Source organism: Sminthopsis crassicaudata, chromosome 6 (genome assembly GCF_048593235.1).
Source record: "Sminthopsis crassicaudata isolate SCR6 chromosome 6, ASM4859323v1, whole genome shotgun sequence".
In the NCBI taxonomy this organism is placed as follows: domain Eukaryota; kingdom Metazoa; phylum Chordata; class Mammalia; order Dasyuromorphia; family Dasyuridae; genus Sminthopsis; species Sminthopsis crassicaudata.
The window spans coordinates 190,831,634-190,856,740 of NC_133622.1; positions in this window are offsets into that span (position 1 = coordinate 190,831,634).

Consider the following 25,107-nt stretch of genomic DNA (forward strand, 5'->3'; position numbering starts at 1 on the left):
GCCAACCTCAATTTCACCAACATAAATTATTGTGGACCACAATTTTAAATTAAAAAGATCCTCCCCTGTTTAGAAACAAAAGGTTGCTGTCCCATCTGTCTGGCCAACCTCAAATGTTGATCTGGCTAAAATGGGCAAGAAACTTAAAGCTCCACCCATCTCCATCCCAGTCAGTTAGAAAGTAATTTGATCACAGGAACACAAATTTGGAGTTGGAAAGGACCTTGAAAGTAATTTAATCTCTCATTTTCCATATGAGGAAACCAAGACCCCAGACTCGCTTAAGATCATACATTTATGCAAAGATTATTATAAAAGCCAAGATTTTAACCCAGATACTTTGATTCTATAGCTAATGAATGATCTTTCCACTATACCATGCTGAATACTTTTAATATTGCCAAGGATGGCCGTGACTAGAAAGTTTTCTAATATATTTACCCATTGCTACCCCTTGGCCACTATCATACCTACTCCATTATGGCTACATGGATAAATTCTAATCCAAGACTCCTTTCAGCTCTATCTCCTGTTAGCTTGTGGTGATGATGACGATGGAGGTGATGGTGATGATAATGATGATGATGGTTATAATAGTTTTTCTCTAAAATTCACTCTGGAAATACTGCAAGATTTCCCAGCCCCCACCAACTCCACAGAGCCTAGCCTGGATCTGACACCATTTGTAAAAGTGACTAACAGGGTGTTCCCTTTTTACCAGGCCATTAATTGATAACACTTAATTAATCTGTGGCCTGGAGAGATCAAATGAAGATTGTGTCCCCCGGATCAGGGACATATATTGACTTTGTTATTCTAATTACGAGTCTGACCAGAAATAGCCCTTTGGTGAGAGACTTAACCTTTGAATTGCCCTCAGCTCTGCAGAAGATCAGCTCTGAAAAGCCTGACCTGGAGGGGCCTTCACAGGGGTGGACAGCTCCACTCACACTCACCTCCAGCCCCAGACCCCAGGACACCCAACCCAGTCCCCTTGGTTTTTGTAATTACACACGTGTGGTCAACTTCAAGGCCAGATAAGGAGCTGATCATTAGAAGAGCCGCTTGATTGCAATTAACTGCTTTATATTTGTGTATTTTTTCCCCTTCTTCTAAGAGCAATTAGATTTCAGTCTCTGAGAAAGCAAATTGCTTGGAGTAAGACAAAGTATAAATCAGGCTCAGTACAGTAGTCGTCCAAATCAGCATTTTCTCTCATCTCCCTTTCTCTCTCCTTTCCTCCCCTTTCCCTCCCTCCCCCCTCTCTCTCCTCAATCTCTCTCTCTCTCTCTCTCTCTCTCTCTCTCTCTCTCTCTCTCTCTCTCTCTCTCTCTCTCTCTCTCTCTCTCTCTCTCTCTCTCACACACACACACACACACACACACACACACACACACACACACACACACATTTACTACATACTCCATCCCTGCTAAAATATCAGTCCCTGATACCTCTGTTATTGCCTAAGGAGATTTCCTAGAGGGAGACTTTGCTTCAGCCAAAGGTTGGAAAAGATGACCTAGATTCAGAGTCAAGTCTTAAAGCACTGTCAAAATGTAATTTATCATTATCATTATTGCCACACTTTCTGCTGCTCTTATAATTTTGTTAATGTCCTCCCCCAGGGTCTCCTGAGCTAAGAGGAGAGGTGACCCTGGCTCTGGGAAGGTCTACCAAGTAGAGCCCAAGCTCTGAGAGCACCCACCCAGCTGTGATCTGGCTGCAGACTTTACATTTGTTGTTAGAGGACCAACCTATCCATGTGCAAACAGTTACATAATTAGGTTGTCTGCAAGGTGACAGATTTTTTGACCACAGTAACTCATGAAGATTGTCTACAAAGGCACAGAGAGGTACTGGAATGTCTTTGAGAATCTCTGATTGGTTATTCCTGAGGTAGCCCATTTCCTTTTGGGATGCTTCTTAATTTTAAGACTTTTCTCCCTTATGTCCAGCCTAAATTTGCCTTTCTTCTACTTCCATCCATTACTTCTTATCCTGCCCTTTAGGGAGAAACAAAATGAGTCAAATCACTCTTTTAAATGACAGCTCTCCAAATCCAAAGCTTCTCTGAACCTCTGTTTTCCATCAGTAAAATGGAGATAATCAAGTCTGTGTTGCATGATCTCTCAACAATATCAAAAGAATCAAATGCCAATGGAGAATGTTTTGTTATTCTTACCATAACATAGAAATGGCAGCTTCTGTAAAATGGAAAGAGGTAAATTATGGGATTGTTAAGAATTAATGAGACTGCCCAAACTTTCTCCACCAATTACAATATATTCAAGGCCAATGAGCTTTTTACCTAGGAAAACAGTCTTATATATTGTATTATATATTATATAGGCTTATATGATCATAGGACCTGATTTAAGGCTAAAGGAGGATCTAGAGTGGGTAACCAAGACCTAAAGGAATTAGTTGACTTTTTGGCAGTCACACAGGTAGTGACTCTGACTTAAATTAAATCAAGCATTCATTCAACTGTACCATATGTATCAATGGAGAGAGGGGTCTTAATTAGGAATTCACAGATCCTTAAAGTATTGAAGCTGATAAATCATTCAGTTCAATCTCCTCATTTTTCTTTTTTTCTTTTCTTTCTTTATTTATTTTTTAAAATTAATTTTATAATTATAACATTTTTTGACAGTACATATGCATAGGTAATTTTTTTTTACAACATTATCCCTTCTGTTCCGAATTTTTCCCCTCCTTCCCTCCACCCTCTCCCCTAGATGGCAGGCATTCCCATACATATTAAATATCTTATAGTATATCCTAGGTACAATATATATGTGCAGAATCGAATTTTGTTGTTGTTGTTACAAAGGAAGAATTGTATTAGGAAGGTAAAAATAATCTGGGAAGAAAAACAAAAAAAATGCTCACAGTTTATACTCATTTCCCAGTGTTCCTTTTCTGGGTGTAGCTGATTCTATCCATCATTGATCAATTGGAATTGGATTAGCTCTTCTCTATGTTGAAGATATCCACTTCCATCAGAATACATCCTCATACAGTATCATTGTTGAAGTGTATAATGATCTCCTAGTTCTGCTCGTTTGACTCAGCATCAGTTGATGTAAGTCTCTCCAAGCCTCTCTGTATTCCTCCTGTTGGTCATTTCTTACAGAACAATAATATTCCATAACATTCATATACCATAATTTACCCAACCATTCTCCAATTATGGGCATCCATTCATTTTCCAGTTTCTAGCCACTACAAAAAGGGCTGCCACAAACATTTTGGCACATACAGGTCCCTTTCCTTTCTTTAGTATTTCCTTCAATCTCCTCATTTTTCAAAGGAGATGGGGAAGTTCCTTTTGTGTATAAGTTGGACTAGACAGTCCTTCCAACATCTTAAATTCTGTGATTCTGTATAACCATAAAATAGCTGAAACCTTAAAAGGAAAATGACTTTCAACAAGAGGGTCACAAAACAAAGCCTAGAAGCCAGTTATCCTGTCTCCCAGCTCACTTTCCATGGAACTCTGTTGAGACCTTTCTCCAGAGTATACCCTCTGGGGATTCAATCCTTCATTTGTTTCTGTTTGAAATTGAAGTTCAATCAGAAAATTAGGATGCTTGGACTGAAAACTGAGAAACTTGGGGTCTAGTCCCGGCTAAGTTTTTCAATAACTTGCTGAGTGATGTTTGGTTCCTCTCTCTAGGTCTTAGTTCCCTCCTTTGTCCAAGATGGCAGATGGACAAGGGGTTCTTTCAGATTCCTTCCAGCTCTGACACCCTATAAGATCAATAAATGGATGAATGTTTGAATGAAGAAAAGAGACTATCTACCTGGGAGCTTATCTTTGAGTTGGGAGCTTATCAGAGCCCTGGGGGAACCGATAAATCAGTCCCAGGCTTCCAAGATAGTGAGCAGAACACAGCTGGAAACAGCTGTCTCTGAAGCACATCTGGAAACAGATGTCTAAGAAACCAAACTCTAATCTTAGGTAAAATGATTGAGCCAATACAGAAGACAGGAAGAAAATTGGTTGCCATCTTGGAAGCAGCTGAACAAGGAAAAGTAAAAAGCATCACTTTAGAAAGAAAGATGGGGTAGGCAGAAATCATAGGACAGAACTGTTTGATGTAATTACCACCACTGGGAATACACAGGGCAAGAGAAGCCTAGAGTCTTTGAAGCCTGTCTGACAAAAACTCGTTGTGAAAGGTTAGAATGTCAGTCTCCTCCTCTGGGGAATGAGAATGGAGAAAAGAACTCTAGAGAAGGTAATGATAAAAAAAACAGTATGCATCAATCTCCCCAAGTCTCAGTTTCCTAATCTGTAAAAAAACAAGTGGATTGGACTAAATGATCACTAAGTTTCTTTCCAGGTTAGTATTCTAAGTTCCAGAATCCCTCCAGCTCTGATATTCCATGTTCTAAGGTACTCCCCAGTTCTGATATTGTATGTTCTATATTCTGAGGACCCTCTCAACTTGACATTTTATGCTCTTAAGATCCATCCCTGACAGACTCTTAATTTTTAGATTTGTCTGAAGATCTAAAAAGTCTAGTCAGTCCTCTTGGGCATCTGACTTTCAGCTATATGTGTCCATTATTAGAAATGATGTTATCTTCTTTGTCCTGTCTCCTCCTATCTATTACTTTGAACCTTACATGTAGTTAAGTTATCACTTATCCTTTCTCTACCTAGGGTCTTAAGATAACTATTTTAATGAACAGACATGAGAAATCTGTTAAGCTCAGTTGCTTCTGTGAACATGAGTGCTTCATAAGGACAAAGAATCTGCTTATTTCCCAAAGTACAGGCTAGAGTAAAGACTTCCTAACCTGAGGTCCATGAATAGATTTCAAGGGGTCAGTGAACGTGGTTGGGGGAAAAATTGCAACCTTTTTTTCATTAACTTTTCATTGAAAGTTAGCATTTCCTTTAATTTTGAATGGAAGTGAGCAATGTTATTCAGAGAAGGGATGTATAAGCTTCACCACTGCCAAAGGGGTCCTTAGCATGTACACACATTTACACTTTCAGGTTAGGTCTAAATATGGCACCTGATAAATGCAAAGAGGGGTATTATCATATGCTCTCAATCCATAAGCTACCAGCAAATGTTTTCTTTTGCTACTGACTGAAAATTGGTTTCATAGGGGGTAAAAGCTGAAGAGAAACCCCCAAAATGGTGCAGTGCAAGGTTAGTAACTACCATGCTTATTATTTGCCATCTACCTTTAAACTCACAGCTCCACTGGACTTCCATTTACATGGTATCATAGTTGACACTACCTGGACAGGACTCTTGCCTTGCTCCTCCTGATCCTGCTCTACTAGAGTCTTTCCCCCTCCATAATGTAAAACTCTTGAAATTACCTTGCTCTCTTAAGCAAAATTTATTTAGAAATTTTGTTCATGCTCTTATGTTTTCCCCAGATTCTTTCTTCATAAGGAATGAAAAGGTTAACGACCTAGACATTGTCACAAGTTCTGAATCGGAAGGGAAGTTACGTGAAGAAAAATTTTGGATCAATAGACTAAGAAACTTCCTAATTATTAAAATTGTCCCATATTAGAATTGACCCATCTCAGTTCTAGTCCGTATGCTCTATGAGAGCAAGGAACTCTCATAGATTCTTATCTAAATGCTTTTCTCATCATAATAAGCATGATGTTCAGTACATAGAAGATGCTTAATAATGCTTGTTGGATGAATGAATAAGTAAATGAACAGATAGGTAGGCAGATAAAAGAATAATTAAGTATTATATGGAAAAAGATAGCTAATTCCTTGTTACTGGGAATATTCAACTAACAAGTACAATGATACATTTAAAGACTTAAAAAATCCTTGCTTTGAACAGGAGACTGTATTTACTTCCAACTGAGAAATGTAATAATTCTTCTAACTATAGTTTCATTTAAACTGTTAGAAAAGTGGGATGTAGTCTTGGTCTAATTGGCCTCCAAATCTGGCTTATAATCCTTTCTAGCTCACAAATTCAATCATTCTGAGAGTTGATAGTTCTCACAAATAAGGTTCTTTGGGAAGATCATATACCCTTTTACCTGACTCCTCTCCACCTCTTCCTCCCACCTCTGCCCACATCTGCTCCCATCTGCCTACCCACAATTGTGTAGGAACGTGCATGAGGTTCCTTGGTTTTGGAATCTCTAGCCCTCTGTCTAACAGAAACAACCTCACCACTCACTGCCTGAACGGCTAGAAAATGAGAAGTGTTCAAAGATAAATGAATCTCTGCCCCAGGCTTATGTGTGTGCTATCAAGCAATAAATACACCACGGAGGAAGTGCAAAAAGTAATTAAGGTTAAGAAAGAGGCATATGCAAACTATAAAACATTAGGTAGAAAGGAGGACTAGCAAGATTACAGGGGGAAGTTAAGAGAGTGTAAAAAGAGCAATAAGGAAAACGATGGAAGAAACTGAGGAGAGCCTGAGGGAGAGGGTCATAGCAGAGAAGTGATGGCTTAATTTGTTAAGGAAGAAGAATTCAGGGAAGAAGCAGTCATATCAGGACAAGGGATGATGAGGATGAGGATGAGGATGAGGATGAGGATGAGGATGAACAAAAGAAAGAAGGAGGAGGAGGAGGAAGAGGAGGAGAAGGAGGAGGAGGAGAAGGACAAGAAGGAGAAGAAGGAGAAGAAGAAGAAGAAGGAGAAGAAGAAGAAGAAGAAGAAGAAGAAGAAGAAGAAGAAGAAGAAGAAGAAGAAGAAGAAGAAGAAGAAGAAGAAGAAGAAGAAGAAGAAGAAGAAGAAGAAGAAGAAGAAGAAGAAGAAGAAGAAGAAGAAGAAGAAGAAGAAGAAGGAGAAGAAGAAGAAGGAGAAGAAGAAGAAGGAGGAGAAGAAGAAGAAGAAGAAGAAGAAGAAGAAGAAGAAGAAGAAGAAGAAGAAGAAGAAGAAGAAGAAGAAGAAGAAGAAGAAGAAGAAGAAGAAGAAGAAGAAGAAGAAGAAGAAGAAGAGGAGGAGGAGGGAGAGTTGTACTTTGCAAATAAGAGACCTAGGAGACAAGTTGCATATTATTCTCTGGAGGTTGTGTGTTATAGAGAAAAGAGCATGGGATTCAAAGACAGAGAAACTAAATTAAATCCTAACAGCTACTTACTAGCTATTAACTCAGAGGACCCGCTTACCGTTTTTGGTCTTCAATTTTCCCCTCCATAAAATTAAGGCATTTGATCAGCATAAATTCAAAATGAATTCTGACCCTGAATATAATAGGTAACCCTCCCTACTATGGCTAGGGGAGAATTCATAACTAAAGAAGAGAGGAGATCCTAAAAGATAAGAGCTGCTCATTTCAATTATATGAAGCAGAAAAATCTTTTGCAAAACAAGATCAATAGTTAGAATAAGAAATGAAACCATGATTGGGAGAACATCTTTGGACTTATCTCTGATAAGTTTGATAGCCGATATAAACAGTTATAGTTAGAGATATATAGCTATTGGTATTCACAATACCTATATACACTTGAGGTATTCACAGAAATAATTCACAAATTATAAACAAACTATAATAATGCTATGAAAATTAAAACTTGCCAAGGTTTTATATCATACCTAGAAAACTACAAAAATTACAAAAATAGAAATAATAACTTGGGGACTGTGGGAAGATAGCACATTAATGCATTGTTGGTGAAGCTGTGAACTGATCCAACAGTTCTGAGAAACAATGTGAAATTATGTTTCTAAAGGTTACCCAAATGCTTGTAGTCTTTGTCTCAGATATCTCACTGCTAGGCATATGCACTAGGGAAGTTAATGAGAAAAAGAAGAAGATACACACACACACACACACACACACACACACACACATATATATATATACATTATATATATATATATATATATATATCCAAATACTTATAGCAACATCTGTGTAGCGGCAAAAAGTTGGAAACAAAATTATTATCCGTTGATTGGGAGTGTCTAGTCAGTCATATTTCATGAATGTAAAGGAATATTCAAATACCATAAGAAGCAATTAATACATAAAAGCATGGGAAGGCTTATATTAAGAAAGAACTGGAGGTCAGAAAAACTTGAGTTCAACTCCAGCCTCACATACTTATTAGCTATGTGACTCTGGGCAAGTCACTTTACCTCTCAGTTTCCTCTTCTGTAGAATAGAGATGCTCATCTCCATCCCACCTCCCTTCTATTGTGAAAGTCAAAGGGAGATATTTGAGAAATTTTTCACAATCTTTGTCAGGGGCAGCTTCCCATGGACACATAGTGATTTAATCAATGGCAGAATTGAAACTAGTACTCAAGCCTTCATATTCTTCCAATTCAGAATTCTTTCAGCTAAATCTTGGAGTCATTCTTTGAGCTGAACTGCAGAGGCAAAGAGGGCAAGTGATTTACCTCAGATAATAGGATGGATTGATGTAATGTTAGAAAGGAATCCAGACTTCAAAGTTGTCCAAACACAAATATTAATCTTCTTTACTTCCCTGTTTTTCTCTTTCTGCTCATCCTTTTCAGTATCTGCTTGTTTCTCTCCCCCCTCCTTTTTTCTTTTCTATCTCCATTTTTTCTTTTTTCCATCTATTTCTTCTTTCCGTGTCTTTGTCTCTTGTCTCTCTCCTCCTCCTTTCCTTTTCACCCTTGTCTTTCTGCACACACTCTATAGTTTCCCAGTTCTTCTTCTGGAATATCTCTATGGCCATTGAATTCAAGGGACTGAGACTTTATGGGCATGTCATGGCCAAATCTTGCCCTCCTCCCTTCCTCCCTGAAAGATCTTTCCTTTTCTTCCCAAAGGCTGGCCAATACCTGTTTGCACCCATTTATCATCACCCATTCCCAGCTTTCTGTTTCTAACCCTTGACTTTGTTCCAGTACCAGTCCCTAGAAATGAGACTTCACTAAGATCAAGCACACACACACACACACACACACACACACACACACACACACACACACACTCCCTTAGTGTGAAAAATCGAAATGACAGGGTTGTGTTGATAGCTTGTTGAATGAATGAGTGAATGAATGAAATGAAATTTACATTTATATAGCACCTTTCACCGGGAGTTCACTGTATCACCCAAACCCAGCATCCTGCATCCAAATCACCATGAGGAGGGTAACCCGCTGGGCTGAAGTGAGAGAGCTTAGCCAGATAGACAGAACAGGATGCTTCCAGGGAATTCAGGATTACATGTAAAGAAATTCAGGTCAACAGAGCTGAAGGGAGAAAATTAGGGTTTGGCTGCATGATGCTGTAGAAGTACAGAGATCCCAAACCCCTTAACAACCTGGTCTGATTTGTTAATGAAATTTATTAAAGGCAATTCATTGTTTATAGTTTCTATAAGATTATAGAAAGAGGACAACTGGTAAAAAGACTAGAGCTGGAGTCAGGAAAACTTGGTTCAAATCTCACTCTAAACACTTACTAGCTCTGTGACCCCAGGTAAATCATTTGACCTCTTTCAGTCTCAGTTTTTACATCATAAAATAGAATTGATAATAGCATCTTCCTCATAAGTTGTTGGGAAGATCAAATCACAAATAACTTTTAAGCACTATATAAATGTTAGCTATTATTAATTTTTTGGTTATCAAGTTGAGAAAATAGCCACAGAGAAGGGATGTAGGCAGTTAGGTGGTCTGATGGATGGAGTGCTGAACTTGAAGGAATGAGGAAGAGCTGAATTCAAATACTGCTCAGACACCTATCACATGATCCTGGATAAGTCCCTTAATCTTTTTCAGCCCCATTTCCCACATATATAAAATGAGTAATAATAGCATTCACCTCCCAGGGTTATAGTGAAGAGCAAGAGAGAAAGCATATATAAATGCAAATATAAATGCTAAAAAATAATATATAAATGCTAAAAATATAAATACTAGATTTCATTATTTATTGACCTTCCTTGGCAGCACCTGAACTCAAAACAAAGTAGGTCTTTAGATCCCAAGTTTAGTGTTCTCTCTGTCATATGAATGTCATTTTCTAGACTTTGACTTGAAAGGTCAAATTCTCAAGGACATGATGAAAAGGGCAGTGTTAGGCAAGAGTTCATGTGAAAAAGGACAAAGTGGTTCAGTGGACTGAACACTCATCATCAATAAGCCACATGCTCTTAGACTGCACTAGGAGATCACACACATCTGGGAGGAAGGAGCACTTCTTTGAACAGACCCTAATAGGAATAGTTTGCAATATGCTCAGGTCTGGGGCCATATTTTAATGAAGGTCATTGACACAATGGGAATTGTCAAGTGAAAAGGGGGTGCCCAGGTTGACAAGAAGAGAGACGGGGGGGGGGGGCAAGGATTAGGAAGGACAGTTAAAGGAAATTGAAATGTGAAGCCTAAAGAAAAGTATTCTGGGAAAAAGAGTAGATTGAGGGTTGGAGGACCTGCTCTCTGTCTATAAGTATAACATCAAATAGATAAGTACTTGTTAGGGATTTTTGCTCAGGCATCAACTGGACCACAATGCCTTCTTTGATCCCTGAAATCCTAGGATTCTGTGACTAAGTGTCTCTTCTACATCCAGTATTGGTTGATAAAATTACCTCCAATGGCTCATATTGCCTGTCTAATCAAGTAAGCAAGTCCATACTCTTCAGCTGCCCTTATTTAACTACAGATTTATTATTTCTCCCAAAGAAAATGTAAGTTCTTTGAGGGAAAACCCTATTTCACTCTTTTCTTTGTAGCCCTAGTACCTAGAAGCCCTATCTTGTAATATCTCTTGTTTGCACGTAATTGTTTGCATGTTATTTCTCCCATTAGATTGAGAGCTTTTTGAGAGTAGAGGCTGGAACACAAGGCTATGCAAGGGTCGTTATCCAAACATATGTTTTTAAAATAAAAAGTTTTAAAATAAAAAAATTAAAAAGAGAGTAGAGGCTGGGGTTTTTATTGTTTTGGTTGGAAGTGGAGGTTGCTTTTGTATATCCAGTAATCAGTGCAGTGGCTGGAAAGTAGTAGGTGCTAATTTACTGACTGATTGAATAAGTGTTTGTAACAATAGCATGATATCACAGAAAGAGCACTGGACTTGAATTTCATAGACATATCTGTCATTCCTCAACTGATAAATGATAGGATATCCTTTCAGAGGAAGAAAACATAGCTATTGATAAACCACATTGAAAAAAAAAATATCCTGGATTACTTGGTTTGGATTACTTGACATCTAAGGGGGGGGGGGGTTGAAGGGAAAGGGAAGGATTTGGAACACAAGGTTTTGCAAGGGTCAATATTGAAAATTTATTAATGCATATGTTTTGAAAATAAAAAGCTTTAATAAAAAAAGAAAAAAAATTATCCAAATCACAAATGCAAAATAAAATAATTCTGAGGTTCTGGTAGATTTGATTCAGTTCCAGGAGACTATGATGACAATGGAGGTAACAGCCCAAGGGAAAGAATATGACCAATATTTTTTGCATGCGACCAATGTAGGAATTATTATTATTATTATTATTATTTGTTTGACTAGGCACATTTGCTACAAGTGTTTGTCTTTCCCCTGAAGTGAGGGGAAAAGGGATGGGAGGGAAAAATACTGGTTAATTAAAATAATATATAATGTTTTAATTTTAATTAACATGTGTTGGGGGGATATATGAATATATCAGTGTACTACATCTAGCTCTTTGACAGTGTTTTTTTTTTAATATTATGACTCCAAGCCTCAGTTTTTTCACCTGTAAAATGGGGATAATCATGCTTGCAATGCCTACTTCCACAGAATTGAGCAGGGAGAAAAATGCTTTGTATATCTTGAAGCTATTATTTATTCCTAAATGGAATGAGAGAAAAGTAAGAACCATCAAATTTCCCACCAATTTGGATTTTTCACAATAAATTAGTATTAGTAAGTAATAATAAGTAAACAAAAATAATAATAAGTAAACAAAGATATTTATCCTGAATTTTCAAAGAATCTTACATCTCAATGATTATCTAGACCAGTCTCCTTCCAAAAGCAGATCCTACAATCCCCAAATCCCTGAGCTCCTCCAATCCATACCTGTGGTAGAATCCTGGAAATGACCAACCAGTCTCTACTTCCTCCCATATTCCCAGTAATAAAGAGCTTCCTACTTCACAAGACAGCTGGTTTGGGACACTTCTAATTGTTAGGAAATCCTTCCTTGCTCTCTTTAAAACAGAGAATTATAAATAATAATGGAGTTTTTTTGTTTGTTTGTTTTTGGAGATTTCAGCTCTTCTTCCACATGTGTTATTTACCAAGTATAGTCTCCAGGAATCAAATCACAATAATCATTAAAAGCTTTGGGAACTCCTATGCTTAAAGTTTCCCAGACCAAAAAATAATCGTAATAATCATGAGGGTGATGATGATGATAATTATTTGCTATTTCTATATCATTTCATAGTTCTAAAATTATTTCCATAAATTGCCTAATTTCATTTTCATTGCAACATCTGTGAAGTGCATCATGGAAGTATTATCATCCCATTTTACAAATGAAGAAACCGTAGCTCTGGGAATAGAGATTTGCCCCAGGTGACATGGAAAGTCTGAAGTTAGAAGGACCTGGGTTACAGGTAATAAATGCTGGATTTATTTTCTACAAAGAATTCATTGAACATCCCTAAACCTCAATTTCTTCATCTGAAAAGTTGTGGGGAAGGGCAGGATTTAAACTTGATGATTTCCGAGATTCCTCTCACCCTAATGTCTAGAAGCCTAAGAATTGGGGGCAGGATTTGGACTGAGATCTACCACAAGCTACATCTCACAAAAAGTCCAACTCCCTGCCAAAGTTGGCAGAGAGAAAATTCAGAGAAATGGAACACGGAATCACAAGTCTGAATCTTCACTTAGTGAATCAAATAAGCAGATTCTTTTATGTCAGAAGCTACAGTTCAGTTATAAAAAAAACAAAACAAAACAAAACAAAAACCAGTGATGTGTCTCTGGGATGAATTCACCTGCCTCATACATTAGGGACCCTTTTGTTTATTTGTTTGTTTGGGGTTTGGGGGAAGGGGAGTAGCAGGAGCCATAGATAAGCTTCCTGTAGATTTTTTTTTTTAACTAAAATGCATTTTATTTGATTAAATGAGAGAAGGTCCCAACATATATTCCCAGTGGCATTCAATTTCTCTGTTGCTTGGCTGTCAGTTTCACCATCCCAAGAAGGCTGGCTGGCATCTATCTATTACCAGCCCTGGCAGGGGCATTTTTCTCAGGAGGCAACCACGGAGTTTGTCACGTCGATAACAGGAGCTTGGCATTTACATATTTGATGCCACCTATCCGTCCATCAATGACCTTCCAGAGAGCCGGGAACTTTACCGATGGAGGGAGGCAAGGAAGTCAGTCAGCTCCATGGCACCCCTTTTGTCAAAACGATCCATTCTGCCTTGTCTGAGTGGGAGCCGCTTTCCCAGAGCCTCTAGTTCAGTGTCTGCTCCGCTCCCCAGGGTGGGAAGGTTTGCAAAATAACTTTCCTCACACTGGGCCTGTGAGGAAAAGAATTTAAAGAATTTAAATCCCCTTTGTGCATTCGAGGAAACTGAGGCTCTAAGGACAAGAAGAATCCCACAGCTAGTAAATGGCTGTCTGGCCTTGAACTCAGGTCTCTTGAATTCAACAAATATGTTCCTTCCTTCCTTCCTTCCTTCCTTCCTTCCTTCCTTCCTTCCTTCCTTCCTTCCTTCCTTCCTTCCTTCCTTCCTTCCTTCCCTTCCTCCCTCCTTTCCTTCCTTCCTTCCTTCCTTCTTTCCTTCCCTTCCTCCCTCCTTTCCTTCCTTCCTTCCTTCCTTCCTTCCTTCCTTCCTTCCTTCCTTCCTTCCTTCCTTCCTTCCTTCCTTCCTTTCTTCCTTCCTTCCTTCCTTCCTTCCTTCCTTCCCTTCCTCCCTCCTTTCCTTCCTTCCTTCCTTCTTTCCTTCCCTTCCTCCCTCCTTTCCTTCCTTCCTTCCTTCCTTCCTTCCTTCCTTCCTTCCTTCCTTCCTTCCTTCCTTCCTTCCTTCCTTCCTTCCTTCCTTCCTTCCTTCCTTCCTTCCTTCCTTCTTTCCTTCCCTTCCTCCTTCTTTCCTTCCTTCCTTCCTTCCTTCTTTCCTTCCCTTCCTCCCTCCTTTCCTTCCTTCCTTCCTTCCTTCCTTCCTTCCTTCCTTCCTTCCTTCCTTCCTTCCTTCCTTCCTTCCTTCCTTCCTTCCTTCCTTCCTTCCTTCCTTCCATTGTTCTTTTCTTTCTTTCTCTTTTTTTCTTTCTCTTTTTCTTTTTCTTTCTTTCTTTCTCTTTTTCTTTTTCTTTCTTTCTTTCTCTTTTCTTTCTTTCTTTCTTTCTCTTTTTCTTTCTTTCTTTCTCTTTTTCTTTCTTTCTTTCTTTCTCTTTTTCTTTCTTCCTTTCTTTCTTTCTCTTTTTTTTCTTTCTTTCTTTCTCTTTTTCTCTTTCTTTCTCTTTATTTCTTTCTTTTTTCTTTCTTTCTTTCTCTTTCTTTCTTTCTTTCTTTTTTCTTTCTTTCTTTCTCTCTTTCTCTTTTTCTTTCTTTCTTTCTTTCTTTCTTTCTCTTTTTCTTTCTTTCTTTCTTTCTTTCTTTCTTTCTTTCTCTTTTTCTTTCTTCCTTTCTTTCTTTCTCTTTTTCTTTTTCTTTCTTTCTTTCTTTCTTTCTTTCTCTTTTTCTTTCTTTCTTTCTTTCTTTCTTTCTTTCTTTCTTTCTCTTTTTCTTTTTCTTTCTTTCTTTCTTTCTTTCTTTCTTTCTTTCTTTCTTTCTTTCTCTTTTTCTTTCTTTCTTTCTTTCTTTCTTTCTTTCTTTCTTTCTTTCTCTTTTTCTTTCTTTCTTTCTTTCTCTCTCTCTTTCTTTCTTTCTTTCTCTCTCTCTTTCTTTCTCTTTCTTTCTTTCTTTCTTTCTTTCTTTCTTTCTTTCTTTCTTTCTTTCTTTCTTTCTTTCTTTCTTTCTTTCTTTCTTTCTTTCTTTCTTTCTTTCTTTCTTTCTTTCTTTCTTTCTTTTCAGCAACACCACGCTGTCTCTCACTCCTGGGAAGGGTAATTGCTTTTTAAAAAAAAAATCCAAATTTGCCCAGTAGATAATCTTTTGCAAAATGACTCTTCTTCACCATACCTGCAGGCTTACTTTAATAGTGGGCTCTGTTTGGGGTAGGATTCAAATTTAAAATGTTTAGTCTGGGTATTTTGAGAATACAGGTATAATTGACTAGGCCAGTGCTTAATATAATATGATAGAATACTTTATCCCATAATTCCATTACTGAAAATAAGGCACTAGGGTACTGATGGAAGAGAAGTAATTTCAGAGTTAAAGGTTAAAGATTAAAGGTCTGAGTTCAAAGTCTAAGCTTTGCCACATTTCAGCTGCAAGACTTGAGAAAATTACTTCTGTGCTCCATGCCTCAGTTTCCCCATGTATAAAATAAGGAATGTGAACTATATGATCTCTAAATTCTGGCATTCTGTAATTTTGAATATCAAGTCAGGAAAATGCAAACATGATCCATTGTGGGCCAGAACCAAATCCAACCTCTTCTAGAAAGTGTAAGATATTACTGATCCAGGGAGTAGTGAGGAATTCTAAAAATAAATACCTCCCCAAAATCATTTCCATGCTGGCTTCAGATTGTGTATAGTACCCAAAATTTTACCATCAAAGACCCTATGGTGGATCCTTCTCTAGTATTTTATTTTCTGCGGTCACTGGCCAAGAAACACTGAGACTTAGGTAATAGAGAGAGAGGTGAAGGGAAGGAGAGAGAGAGGAAAAGCAAATTAGAAAAAGTTACAAACAAGAGCTTCTTGTGGGTAAAAAAGACAATTCTCTGAGATGTCACAGTTTAGTGTGCTGGCTCTTATGCCAAGTTAGATATGCCCCATCACTCAGAGTACAGTCATCTCTCATCCATGGAGAGTCAGAGGCAAACAGACAAGAGACAAAGAAACAAAAATGGGGAAGGAGGGGTGCGAGGTAAAAAAAGAACTGAATGATAGGCCCTGTTCTTTTTTATGTGAAAGAGACTTAAGATCAAATCTTTAGGATTAGCATGCTCAATGAATAATTTTCAACTTCATTTCCCTACACACATACATGGAGCAGCTACATGGTGCAGTTGATAAAATGCCAGGTCTGAAATCAGGAAGACTCATGTTCCTGAGTTCATATCTGGCTTCAGACACTTACTATCTATGTGACCCTAAACACATTACTTAACCCTGTTTACCTCAGTTTCCTTATCTGTAAAATGAACAGGAGAAGGAAATGGCAAACCCCTTTGATATCTGTTAAGAAAACTCTAAATGGATTATGAATGGGACATGATTGAAAAGTGACTGAACAATGAAAAATGAATGAACAAGAACATGCATACATTCATTCATCAAGTTCATGAATGGACATATATATATATATACATATATGTATTTTTATACAGTGAATCATAGCCATACTCATACATATAGTCAGACATATGTATATATATGCATACATATTATGTATGTTTGTAACTATATATAAATATATAACAGACACTCACATGCATGCTCACATTCTCACACATCTTTATCTATGAACATGTAGATACTCATTCACACATAGGCAAACACATTCACTTAGGAAACTTGTACACAAATACTCCCATGTTCTCCCCGACATTCACAAGCATTTTGTTTTACTACATACCTATGGATGAATTCACATGCCTGCATCTATATATACATGCACTCACATCTGTACTCATAGACATGATAAGATGATTCTATCTTCTTGGATGGATCTATCCACTCCAACTCAGGTCCCCTGCATTCAAACTCAAAGTTCTTTGTGCGATTCCCAGTTCAATATGGGAGCAGCAGGAGGCAGAGATTAGACTCACACCCTTGGAACTCTCAGAGAATGGGACAGTCTCTGTCCCATTGAGCTTACCAGCAGAGACAGAGAATACCAGTGGGACACAGAGCCTCTTGGAACCTGAGAAGAATAATGGTGATAGGTGGGTGAGCAATGGCTGGATTCTGTATTACAGATTGCAATGACTGGTTGGTTTTTGTTTGATTTTGCTTTTATGGTTTTTGATTTGCTTCCTGAACAATGCAGTTTCTTGAGCTTTTAACTATGAGTTGACATTTCACCATGAAACCCACTAATTCTAACAATGGAATAAAACCATGACTGAGGACACTTTGGTACTTCCAAAGACCTGTAATGTCGCTCACGTGTATTCCTTTCATTGACGTAAGTCAGATCCTTTCCAACTCTTCATTTCATGAAGTTCAGTGACTAATGATATCCAGGTTCCCTAGTTGATGTCCGGTGCAGTTTCTCCTTCTCACTCTAGGCTGGGTCTCAGCAGCCAGAACAGAGCTTGCTTTTCTATCCAGACTCAGACTCCTGGAAGGAGCTACTTGTACAAGCTGGTGTTGGGCTCCTCAGAGGCTGACTCTGCATATGTGCATATATGCATATGTATGGGAATTCATGAACAGATTTGAGTGCATTCCCAAGTACATATGTATGTAAATGTATGCAAATGCACAAGAAATACCTTGGGCTAGGATTCAAGAGACCCAAAAATGACATCTCAACTTTGTCACTAAGTCCTTTTGTGATATTCCAATCATTTCCATTCTTCCTACCTTGGTGTCCCTTTTTGTAAAATGAAAGAGTCAAGCTCGATGAACCGTAAGGGACCTTCCAACTTATATTTTTTGATGTTGATACTTTCTAATGCTACCCAATGGCAGAGATTCTGTCTCTTTTTTCTCCAGTCTCTCCAACAGAGCTGAACACCTTGCATTGCAAAAAGGATCCCTGATTACTCTTATTGATTCATGGACTGATCTTCCCAGTGTCTGAGTGGTAGATGGGATCCTTGGCTTAATGTAATGAAGCCAGACAGAACAAGTCACCAGAGCTCATTTGTCCATCTGTCCTAGTCAGCCATGACACAAATAGAAGATGGAGCTCAGAGCCAAACTTATGACTATTCAATGGGTGAAATATCATTCTCCCCTTTCTTTGGCTCACAGCTACCTTTGCTCCAGCTTTCAAGTCTTTGTCCCCTTTTTGGAGGATCCTCTCTACTTATTCTTGTCCAAATGCTTTAAAACTTAGCCTAATTCCCACCTTCTTCAGGAATCCTGTCCTGCTTGCTCTAAAAGTGTGCTGTATTAAGAGTCAGAGCATCTGGGTCACATCCTGGCTTTCCAATTTCCTACCCATGGGTTTGGGGCAATGTTACTTAACCCCCAGTGACTCTTTTTTCTTCATCTGTAAAAAACAACAAAAACCAAAACTATGATACTAAGATCTGTACCTTTAGCAGTCACTATTTTGTTATTGTTCAATTGTGGGGTTTTTTAGCCATGTCCATGAGACCATTTGGGATTTTCTTGGCAGAGATAATGGATTGGTTTGCCATTTCATTCTCTAACTCATTTTACAGATAAGGAACTGTGGCAAACAGGGTTAAGTGACTTGCCCAGGGTCATATAGCTAGTAGATGTCTGAAACAAGACTTGAACTGAGAAAAAGAGTTTTCAAGACTCCAAATCTGACACTTTATCCCCCATACCCCTTAGCTGCTTACTGTCTATACCTGTTATTAATTTGGCACTTATATACTATCTTGACTTGTACTCAACTGTTTGAAAAATAGGTTGGGCTATGTCTTCTTAACTAGATATGAATTCTTCAAAAATGGAAACTCTGTTTTTAGCTCCATCCCCACTAAGCCTATTCCTTTTGACTTTCTTATTTCTGTAAATAGCTCCATTATCCTTGCCCTCATTTAGGTTTAAATTCAGAGTCACCTTTGGGCTTATACTCAAATATGTTGATTCTTTCTACCTCTCAAATTCTTTGTACCTTAGATTTAGAGCTAGAACTTTAGATACCGTCAGGTCTAGCCCTTTATTTTTATGAAAAAAAATTCTTTATGGAAGAAAGAACCAAGACTGAGAGCTTAAGTGATTTACCATCACACAAATTATAAGTAGCGAGGTTGGGATTAAAACATGTCCTTTACTTTGGCCCTTGGAGTCAAGAGGCCCTAAATTCAGACACTTATTATTTATTAGCTGTATGATCCTGGTCAAGTCATTTAATCCCAATTGCTCTGGGAAAAACAAAACAAAACAAAATGTCCTTTAACTTCAAATTCAGGGTCTTTTTCATTGCATCAGCTTTTCCCTTTTTTCCCCTCATTCAACTGGCATTCTTATTGTTCCTTATCATCTTCTGCCTAAATTGTTATCCTAGCCTCCTATTTGGTCTCCCTGCCTCTAATTCCTCCTACTCCAAACCCTCCTTAACATAGTGTCACACAGTTTGTAACTAACTAATATACAAATCTGCTCATGTTGTATTACAAACCAAATATTTTCAGCTGTTCCTCATTGCCTACAGGATAAAGTAAAGCACTTCAATCTGGTATTAATTGATTGAATTAATGAGCAACATTTATTCCAGCTCAAAAAATACTATGATTTTATGATTTACAACTCTCCACCCACCTACCTTAAATAATTCCCAGATCAAAGAAGGAAAGAAAGTTAGGAGCTAGGATGGGAAAGAAGGGGTTGATAATCGGCGACAGAGGAGATGATATAAAGCCTAAATTTTGTGGTCATTGTATTTGGAGGTACAGATCCATATCTCAGCAAAATTTCCTTAGAGCTTTTTAACTTAGAGAGAGAGAGAGATGAAGTAAGTCAAAGGTAATGGGACCCCCAAAGGGCATACACAAAGAAATCTGACTCCCCCAGAAGCAGATTCCTCTCTTAGGGGATTTTGCCTGTTTTTTGCTCTGCCTAGGAGTTATCAATCTCCTCTCCCTTAAAGACAAATGTCACGTCAGGCTGAAGCCATCAAGTATTCTCTATTTATCACCATTTAATATATATTAAAGGGCTCTTACCTCTGATTGCAAAAACAAACAAAATAAAGGCACATCCATCAGGAAAGAGGCAACAGGCATGTGAGGAGACAGACAAACAGAGAGATTGTGGGGAGGAGGAGCCATCCAGGGGAGGGATAGGAATTTTTCTTCCATTTTCAAAATTTTTCCTCCTCTGATGTCTTTGCTCAGTCTTATGGAATTAACCATCACCATTCATCAGAGGCACCAAAATGGAGAGTCATCCCAGACATGGCCACCATAGTGACCAACAATGTCTGTCTTAGCTGAGTGTAGGAGCTGTCCAGGCATGGGAGGTGCTGAAGAAGGGAAGTCTTGCATTTAGACAAGTTATAAGACACTAATAACTTGAAAATTCATCATAAACTTTTCCTTTTTGCAAGAGGTTTTGTAGTTTATAAAGAAAATATTAGCAATCATAGATATGCAAGGGGCCTTAGAACACAAGGTATACATTGTCAGAGCGGAACTGGACCTTCAATTGCAGCATGCATACCAACAATACTGCAACAGTCATTAGAACATAAAATCTAGAAATTTAGAGGTGAGAGACAATCAGCAAACATCCATAAGTTCCTACTAAGTACTAGGCATTGAGGAGGAAATAGATAAATGGAAAGGCACTTAGAATTCAAATCATTAAACAAAGAGTTTGAGGAATATGGGAGATTATATGGTCCAACCTACTCATTTAACACATGAAAAAACTAAATCTCAGTTTTGGGAAGGTGACCCAAAGTCATAAAGCTAACACAGAGAGGGCCTAGATTCCAGGTCTCTTGGCTCCCAGGAGAGTGACAAGTCAACAACAATACAATAGCTTTATTTATTTCATAAGAACCTGTGAAGTAGTCCATGGGGATACACCCTAAGTCAGTTCAGATCATAGCCTCCTCTGCCATAGTAGACTGTAATGTATTATTGAGGCCAGTCTTCTGCTAATGAGATTCTCCAGTATAACAAAACATAATAATGTCTAATATATGTATAGGTAATATATATATGCATATACATTATCTCGTTTGATACTCAAGACAGTCCTTTAAGGTTGACCAGTCAAGTATTATCACTCCCATTTTACAGATGAAGAAATTCAGGTTCAGAGGAGGGTTATTTGGATGCACAGGGTCACCCAATAAATTAGGGGCAGAGCTCTAAATAGAAGCTAACCTCCTAATTCCCAATCTATCCAAGGTATTTCCTACCATAGCAGGCTTCTAGTCTCTCTCTCTGTCTCTGTCTCTTTCTTTTTCTCTGTCTCTATCTCTCTCTGTCTCTCTGTCTCTCTCTCCCCCCCTCCCCCTGTCTCTGTCTCTCTCTCCATCCTTAGATCCCATGATACACTAAATGCACTGCTCTTCTGTGGGCTCACCAATGGAAGAGATACTGGGCGTTGCGGGGCCACTGGGAGATGTCAGCCTTCAGAATTGCTGCTGCCTGGGGACCTGGTAGAGGGGGAGGAATGGTGGGAGGGGGGCTGAGGCCACTAAATCAGTGCACGCTTGTCAACAGCTCTAGCGGCGGGGAATTACTCGAGCGAAAATAACAAATGGCTGTCATTGCGAAGCCAAAAACCTGTGATTATAATTATCACATCCCCAGTGACCTTGCATAAACCTTAATCCCTCTCCAATGGAGCATTTAAATAGGCTGCCGTGGCCGCAGGGACCGTGTCCCCTCTCCCTGGGCTTGCAAAATCCCCAGGCCCAGAGAGGAGCTGGCGACAAAGGAATCCCCCCCAATCAGCTCCCACCCCCTGGCAGTCTGTGTCATACATGGTGAAGGGAAAAGCCTGGATGGGGAAACCCTTCTACAGACATTTTTGTGGAGATGGAGATGGGGCTAAGTCAACTCAGAAAGCCCAGCCACAAACAGGGCCACAATCTTTTAGTGTTAGATAGTTCCTAGTACCAGACCAGGGGGCTTGATGGATCATGGAATCAGAAGACCTAGGATGTCTGGACTCGGAGGAATCTTAGAATTAGAACATTAGAGATAGAAAAGACCGAGTTCTGAACCCAACCTACACTGACCCCTGACCTCAGACCCAGTCTGACCTGATGCTAGCCCAACTCAATCATGATCCTGACCACAAACTGACCTCTGGTAATAACCACAAACTGACCTATGACCTGGAGGCCACACTGAGCCCTGTCCTCAACCCCTGGCTAAGCACTGACTCAAGTCATAGACTAAGCCCTGATTTCAGCTATAGTCTGAACCATGGCTCTGAAAATAGGTTCATCTTTGCCAATTACTATAGACTGAACTGTAACTCTTACCCCGACTCGAGACTCTTATCTACATCTGTCATTGACCACAAACTGATCCATGACCGCTCTGACGCCAGACTCCTGATCCTGGTCACAGATTGGTCTCTAGTAGGGACCTCAGATTTGGCCTTGATCCTGGTCCCAGTCGGAGCCCTGACTGGTCCCAGTCTGCACACTGACCTTCAGCTATAGCTCAGATTTGGTCATAGACTGAGCACTTGCCAATGCCAATCAAATTTGTGTCATGGATCTCAAAAACTCTAAATAAGCGAGTATCTATAACTCAGAGCAGACAATTCCCTTTGGTGGAGATATATCCCAGTGCACATTTCACCATATATGGAATATAGCTTAATTTTAGGTCCAGTGTGGTGGTCCCCTGGTAGTCAAATTAGGCCCTATGTTGACCATAGGCCATGTTTCCAGATCATTTAGAAGTCATTTCCAATAACAACAACAACAGGAGGAGAAGGAGAAGGAGAAGAAGGCCGGGATCCAGTTTTATTCCCCTTCACTGAGCTAAGATGTAGCACTTTGCAGTTTTCCAGGAAACTTTTCTAAATCTATTTTATATCATAGTCATTTGCATCATAGAATTATTGGCTCAGAATGCTATAGGTAGAAAGGAATTTTAGAATATAGAAACATCACCACTAGACATGATTTTGGAAAACAGAAAACAGATGTCAGAGTTGGGAAGAACTTGCAAATATAGAATGTCAGATGAACTAGAAAGGGTTATAAAATTGGAAATATAGAAATTTAGAGATAGAAGAGAACTTAGAATATAGAACCTCAGACCTATCAAGGATCTAATATTTTAGAATATAGAAGATCAAAAGTGATGGGGATCTTTAAAATATAGAAACTAGAATGTTATAGCTAGGAAGAACTTTAATAATGATGGAGGTCAACCCTCCCAATTTACAGAGGTAAATACTGAGGCCCAGAGAGGGGAAGTATTCTATGGTAAAATTTCTCAGGAAAACTGGGAAGCCCACCTGAAATATTGATGATTGTGACCTCATAGCCATCACAATTAAATGTCATTCTTATTCTTGCTAGCTTCATGTTTTCACTTAGAGCACTTTGTTTCAGTGATTATCTTAATAAAAAGAAACAAAAACATGGGGTCTTCTCTGATTTGATTTAATTCAACAAGTATTTCCTGGCTCAATTTCCACTGCAATTATGTGCCTGGACCTGTGCTAAATGTTATGGAGGAGTCATGAAAAGGATAAGATCCAGGTTGTTTTCCTGAAGAACCTCAAAGTCTGTGGAAAACATTTATAAAGAGCTTTAGTATTTAGAAAGCACTGTTACTTCATTTGTGTTATTTCATTTGATCTTCACAAAAATCCTGTGAGGCAGGTTCTATCATTAAACCTTTTTTATAGATGAGGAAGTTGAGGCTAAAAGAGAGAAAAGACTCATTGAGGGTCATACAACTGGTGTGTGTTGGATGTAGAATTTGAATCCAAGTGTCCCTGATGTCCCTCAGAACCACCTCTTTGAAGATAGATTCCACTATGATTTCATACCTTTTTGAAATTCCTGAATTGAGTATAGTGTCAGGTACTTAGATGTCAAACTGAATGAAATAAAATATAATTTTTAAAATATGTAAAGGTTTTGAATGTCCACAAGTTGATTATGATTTAGAATGGACTTCCTTGTGGAGCAGTAAACTTATAATTACATATATTAGATTGAATATGTATATATATATGTATATATATATATATATATATATATATATATATATATATATATATATATATATATATATATATATATATATATATATATATATATATAGCAAGCAGACTAGCTAACCCCCTTTCCATGAGGCTGGGAAAGATTTCTTGAATTTAGTATAGGATTAGTCTAGATCACCACTAAAATTTCATCAAGCTTAGAGAGCCAAGGAGATGATGATGATGATGATGGTAATGATGATGGCCATGTTGGTGATGATATAACTAAATGTCAAAATATAAAATAAAGACAATAAATCTTTTAGCAGTCAGGTGAAAGATCAATAAAATGAAATTTAATGGAGATAAACATAAAGTCTACATTTAAGGTAGAGACTCAACTTCATGGGTACAAAATAAGAGAAGTGTGACCAAACAGCAATTCAAGGGAAAAGATCTGAAGGTCTTGACAAGAGCTAAAGCACAGGATTCCAGGATATAAATTAATACTATGACATGGCAGTCAAAAGACCCAGTTGACTACCTGTTGAGGATGTTAGAGAAAAAGTTCAGCTCAGTTATATTTTGAACTAGATGGCTTCTGTGATCCCTCCCAGATTTGAAATTCTAATATATTATGCTTCTTAGAAAAGTAATCAAAAACAATGAATAATTTTAAAATCACTAATATTTAGCTTTGGACCTCACAGAAAGTGGGCTTGTTTGTTTTTAATTGTATGAGGATAGGAAAAAAAGAAATCTCAAAGGGTCTTGAATGGAAGAGGCAAAATGAATTGAGCCTAAAATATATAGTGAAAATAACTAGAGCATTGTGCCCCAAATATCTCCTTTCTCCAAACCTAGAAATTCTTACCATTTGTGTCACTTATTTGGGCAAAGTGTTGTCATCATGAATTTATTTGGTCTTTCTGGGACTAAAGGGGAGCCCTTTGGAAGACACTCCAAAGGGTCAAAGTCATGGTTAGACATGGTTAGGGTCATGTTTAGACAAGGCTAGAAATGTTGCTGCTAATAAGAAAACAATGACACTGTACCTGCTTCATAATAAGAATCATACATGTGACTTGAGCCCCATTTATACACAGGGTTGAACCTCAGAATAGAAGCCATATCTCCTAACTCTCAATTCAATGCTCCTTCCCCTATAATCCTACTGGCCTTTGGCCAGCATTACTTCTTCTTCCTTCCTGCCAAGGCTCCAGACAAGAATACACTCAGGATATATGTACCTGGAACAAACAG